Raw genomic sequence first — 6,189 nt, 5'->3', positions numbered from 1 at the left:
CGTTTTGCCTTGCCCCCAAGGTCTGCACACCTGGCTGCACAATGCTTTGAGTTTAACTGAAGGGTTTAAAACTGAATTGCAACCATGTGTTTTAACATGCAGTCCAATGGTCAGGAGACCCTCTGAGACAATGGCTTAAATTACCTGTAAAGAGAATACTACAGACACATATCTCCCACTTGTATAGGCTTGTGAGCACTTACATAAAAAAAAAAAAAAAAAGAACAGTGGTAGTTCTCCTTTGAGCTTTTTTTTTTTTTTTTTAAACTGCCTTTCAAAAAACAGTGGAAAGAAAAAATAACAAGCAAACAAACAAACAAAAACCAACACAGTTACAACATCAGAAATAGCAGTCTTGCAGAAATTACAGCGTGCCTGAAAACTCTAAGAGTGTGACCTGGGTAACCTCTGTGCACACTACATTCACATCTGCATTGTCCCTGAGGAAGGGGTCATTGGCTCATCTCTCCTCTCCCAGGCCACCTCTGTTACAGGAAGTGGACAACACTTTCCTAAAGCCTCTTCACTCTTCCAAACATTAAATGTGCTATTGTTTTATTCAGACCTCATTGTGCTCAAGTCAATTTGGTACACCTCAGCTCTTTAAATAGGTATTTACTGAACCAAGCTGTTTTGACCATTTCTATTTCTGAATACCATATTAAGCAAACAATAAAAATCACGGCTGTTCAGAACCTGTCTGCTTTTAGAGAAATCATTTAATAGAATTCAAATTCCTATAATTTAACCAGGGCTTTATCTATGACAAATCTTCACTTAAGCATGCAGTTATTCATTTCTTTTTTTTCTTGTTTCACAGATTTTTATCTACCACTGTTTGGGAAGACAAATTAATGATCTAAATCATTCCCATGTAATGCTTTATTGTTAAATATTATATGAATATTCCAATATTATTAATATTATTAAAACAAGCACAACTTCTTACAAGTATAGGTTTCACTTTTGTGTCCCTCTAAGCCTAACTATGGCTCAATAGCGCAACAACAAAAGAATTCAGTTTTCTGCAGTGCATTTCACAATACTGCTGCCAAGGTTAAAAGCGGCCCACCATTACCTAGACTTGTTAGGTGGCATCAAGGTTACTGGACTGAAGCCTTCTGTAGTGAAAACTCTGAATATAAGATGCACCCTTTTTCCCCCAACCCACAACATAAATGTTCCAATTCTCCCCTTCCCCAGCATAGGCAATAACTGGTTTGTTGAATTCTGCAGTTGCAGTCTGCGTTTCTTCTTCTCGACTCTGCTCTTATCTCCCAGAACCAGCCTATACTCACTAAATCCTGATAGGATCTGTAGTTTGAAGAGTGTTCTGTTATGCCTTTGAACACGCACACAGATGCACATGATGATGTGGATGATGCTATCAGTTGTAAACAGATTTCTCAACCACAAAAAGCACAAGACGCTTGGGGTGGGGATGATCATTCATACAACAATCTCAACTGCTTTGTCCTGGTTCAATGACCAGCTGTTGGAGAAAGCTCTAAGAAGAAGAGAAGGCCAAACTACATGTATTCACAGGATTTGCAGGGGAACTGGAAGGATGGCAAACTAGTGGAGACAGACTATTGATCTGATGCAGAATGAAGCTGTTATCACTGTTGGAACAGAGTGAGAGGATAGGCAATGGGTATCATCAGGTTCACAGCTATGAGCAATAAATGTACACTATTTCTGTCATATTCAGATCACTTGTACTCCTAACACCAGCAGACATTTCTAAATATTGCCCTTTGGATTTTGTAAAGCACAGCCCACAAATTAAACTACATAAAAAGGTGCTGTAAGCTCAGGGATAATGGAGCTCATTATTTTGCACTTTTATCGTTATAAGTATAGAGCAGATGATGTCTTGATATTACCACGCATTCTGGAGTTACTGAGCTAACAGTTTCCATTACACCTTTAAACACCCACTATCTATGAGGTAACTTCAAGCCTGATAAGCGGAGTTCACAGTTACAAGATGCATGAAGTTGCAGGGATGATTATAGTGTGACAGCAGCTGCTGCATTTATCTACAATAGAAAAAGGGAAAGATATAATATAGCAATGACTGGCATTCCTCAAGATGCAGAGTCTACATGCACTCTCTCTAGGCCTGAACACATGCCTTGGACCCAGAGTTCAGTGGCTCCTGTATCACCTTTTCTTATGCTTTGCAGCCAAGGCTCAAGGCATGTTACTAGACTTCAGTCCCTCCTATTGGCAGACTCCAAGTAGCTGACGTGCTTTAGAAAAAGGGCATCTCAAACACAGGGTATCTCAAACTCTAATTTGTGTGTTTCTCAAAAAGTTTGTTTACACCTAAGTCTCCACTAGGCTCCACTTGGAATATTGCATCCAGGTCTGGGGTTCCCAGCACAAGAAGGATGTGGACCTGTTACAGAGGGTCCAGAGGAGGGCCATGAAGATGATCAAAGGGATAGAGAACCTCTCCTATGAAGAAAGGCTAAGAGAGTTAGCGATGTTCAGCCTGAAAAAGAGAAGGCTCTGGGAAGACCTTGTTGCAGCATTTGAATACTTAAAGGGGGCTTATAAAAAAGATGGAGAGTGACTCTTTACTCAGGTAGATAATGATAAGGACAAGGGGGAATGGTTTTAAACTGAAAGAGGGGAGGTTTAGATTAGATGTTAGGAGGAAATTCTTCACTCAGAGGGTGGTGAGGCACTGGAACAGGTTGCCCAGAGAAGCTGTGGATGCCCCACCCCCGGAGGTGTTCAAGGCCAGGTTGGATGAAGCCCTAGGTAATCAGATCTAGTGGGTGGCATCCCTGACCATGGCAGGGGGCTGGAACTAGACGATCTTTAAGGTCCCTTCTAATTCAAGACACTCTGTGATTCTATGATTCTACGATAAGTCCTCTTTGACATTCTTGCAGTGAGACAGGTAGGCAGAAAGAACAGCTTGACCTTAGCAGGAAAAGAAAGATGACCAAGCTGTAAAGCTGTCTAATACCACAGTCTGTAATGCTTGAGGGTACTCTGGGTGTGCTTTTTTCCCCCTACGCTTGCCCCATTAACCCTAGTTCATGCTATGATGATTAACACACATGTTGATGCCACACTGAGCTTTGCAACTCAAGGTAGATCTTCAAGCCACTGGTACTCATTGGATGATTTTTGCTTTAATGGGATCCTGTGAAGTTTGGGCATCCTGTGGGTATTTGTTTCAGCTTTCACTGCTTTGTGCCAGTTCTTAGGATCATGATGTAATTCTGCAAAAACACATTTGAAGTCATAATGGAATCAGTTCAGGGCTGGGAATTCCTTTTAGAGGAATCTGTTTCTCAAACCACTTTAACTGTTCAGGTGGAAACTTTGTCTAGAATTGAGATTGAAGACTAGAAAGTAAGAAGCCTGAGCTGGCACTCAGGAGACCCTTAACATACTGTCACAAACTTCCTACGATTCCCTTAAGACAGCTCACAAACTGACCTTCCTATACTTGAGGGTATAGGAGGTTTACAGTTTACAAAGAGGTGTTTTCCAGGTCTGTGACATTATGAATTCATTATCAATTAATTATGAAAAGTTCCTATGATCTCACATCAGCTATGCCCTACCTCTTTAATGAGGTTAACCTCCATTCCTTCTGCAGCTCATCACTTTCTTCTGTCTTCCTAGACTGAACATTTCATGTTCATGGGAGAGGAAAGAAGAGGGCATGACCATTATGAACAAGATGGAACCATTCTGCGCATCATCCCTCCCAAATTTTAGTGATTACTTCCCCAGACTCCACTGGAAGCTTGAATGAGGTGTAGAAGTTCTGCTTTCCTTTTATAGACAAAAGGCTGTTCTTCCCTAGGTCTTAGGGAAGTGGGTATGGCATTCAGACCATCAAAAGAGAAAGCTGCTCTGGCAGATACAAACTTTGCAGAAGTCCGTAGCTTTCTAAATGCCAAAACAGCAGTACTAGAGACAACCACACCTGGCTACTTTGCTGCAGTCCCACTTTCTTGCATATGTCCCTTCAGTCTCCCCCATCTTTGAAAGTCACCCAGAACACTCATTTTACTGAGTTCAAAAATAAGTCAGTATCATGCAATAGGATGGTTTCAGACCTCTCATACCATTGCAGTCCCTCTGATTTGATTACAACGCTGTCCTTTCATCTCACACTTTCAGGGACATCTATCACTTCTCACTGTGTACAACAGAAGAACAAAAATTCCTGAAGACCGCTTTCTGCCATCATATATGTCTGTATATGTGGATGCACTCATACTACTTTATCTTTTGTAACCACTTTACTTCCAAAACTCCCTTGCATAGCCTTTTAATTCTTTAACAACTGAGCAACTGTCATTTTCTGTAGGTAGTAGCCTGTAGAATGGTTGTTATGGTTTGAGAGGACCTTATAATTAGAAGAACCCTGAAAGCTTGCTGAGATTACTTTCAAAAAAAGCAAAATCTTTAGGTGAAACCTTTTGAAAGCAAGTATTTGAATGACAAAGGCTAGGGGCAGGGGGAGATAAAAGGAATCTGCAGATAAATGATTGACATGCAAAAAGCCAGTGGGCGAAATGGCAGTTCTAACTGAAGGAGGAAATGTGGGAAAATGATGTGGTTAATAATGACCACAGCACTAAGGAGAGAAGAAGCTAGGAATAAAGAGGAAGACGACTGTTACAGCACTGAGTAACACAGAGTGTGAAGGAACAGAAAGCCAGAAATGTGGAAACAGCTGTAACAGCTGACCAAGGGTTTCCGCTCTCCCTACGCAGTCAGCATGGAAAAAATTATATATATATATACGTTAATCTCCACCAACTTTACCCTTTCCCACTTACATTAAACTACCTGAAAAATCTTCTCCAGGGACAATAAATGCAGTAAGGAATCAAAATGATCATGGATGAAGCTGAGTACAAGAATAAATAATCAAAACCCACAACAACAAAAACCCCTCTTCTGCTTTCTTCTATAACTTCCAATAAGCAGGGATCTCTTTTTCATCCATTCTGCACTTCAGACATAAGCTACAGGGCAGCAAGGGCAAGGGTCAAGGAGGTACACATAAGAAAAAGGTCAGTAACGCTATCCTAAACAAACAAACAGTTCACACTGCTGCTCTATAAATTAGGGCTTCCCAGCACTTTTTGAAACACAGTAGCATCTTGCTTTCTGGAGTTAGAGGCCATCCGGCTCCTGAAGAAAGTTTGATGGACCCTCATATGTTCAGGTTATTACAAGAAACTCATGATCTAACTACTGAGGACAAACAACAGAAAAACAGAGATAAGGGGGAAGCTGAAGATGACAAACTGTCAACAATAGTGGAAGATGCAAATCTGCAAAGAGGAAGGGGTTGGGTCAAAAGGTAAAAAGTTCAGTTCCAAATGGGTCATATATGCACACAATCAGAGACTTCAGGAAACTGTGACTACAGAATGGCAAAATAGTTGGCAAAATTCAAATGTCAGGTTGCAGTTCAAAGCAGGCCAGGTGCTACCTTTTATACTTTAAACTACGTTATTAATTGTATCTGACATCATTCAAACAGAACTCTCTTCTTTGCACTCCCCTCTCCCCCCTAACCAGCTGCCTTCAAAACTCCCCGCCTCTCCCTCAATTTTTAAATACTGTAAGAAACTAACACAGTTCTCACCTGTGGCCTTTTTTCCTGGTTCAACAGACAGCTATGCAGATAAAACTTTCTTTCATAGTTTGATAATCACAGGCTATCTACTACCCTTTAGATAACATCTGCTTCCATGAGATCACCAACAGCAGAATGAGGAATAGAATTTAGAGACAGCCTTAGATCCTCCTCACTAAATTAGTCTTTTTACTCTCAATAATGTTCTATTAAAAAAAAAAAAGAAAAAAAAAAAGCTTTCAACAAAAAAATTAGCTACCGAAAACAAGGACCAGCTGATGAAAGGATGTCTAAAGAATGCAGAGATCTGGACTAACCTGTCTAAGGTGAGCGAACTACCAAATTATGAATGTATGTGCATTGATTACCATTGACATAAATTATGTTACCATAGAAACTAATATCAGGAAAGAGAAAAAAGGTCAATTTCACAAATCTGTCAGACTTCTTGCAAATAATAGCTCATTTTTATACCCTGAAAGTGTATTATTTATTTTTGTCTGCTCAGAATCAGTGATTATAGCTACTAATCTAGCCTAGCGTAAATCGTGAATACCAAT

This window comes from Anser anser (assembly GCF_964211835.1).
Source record: "Anser anser genome assembly, chromosome: 3".
Lineage (NCBI taxonomy): Eukaryota > Metazoa > Chordata > Aves > Anseriformes > Anatidae > Anser > Anser anser.
Note: the sequence above shows the minus strand (reverse complement) of the source record.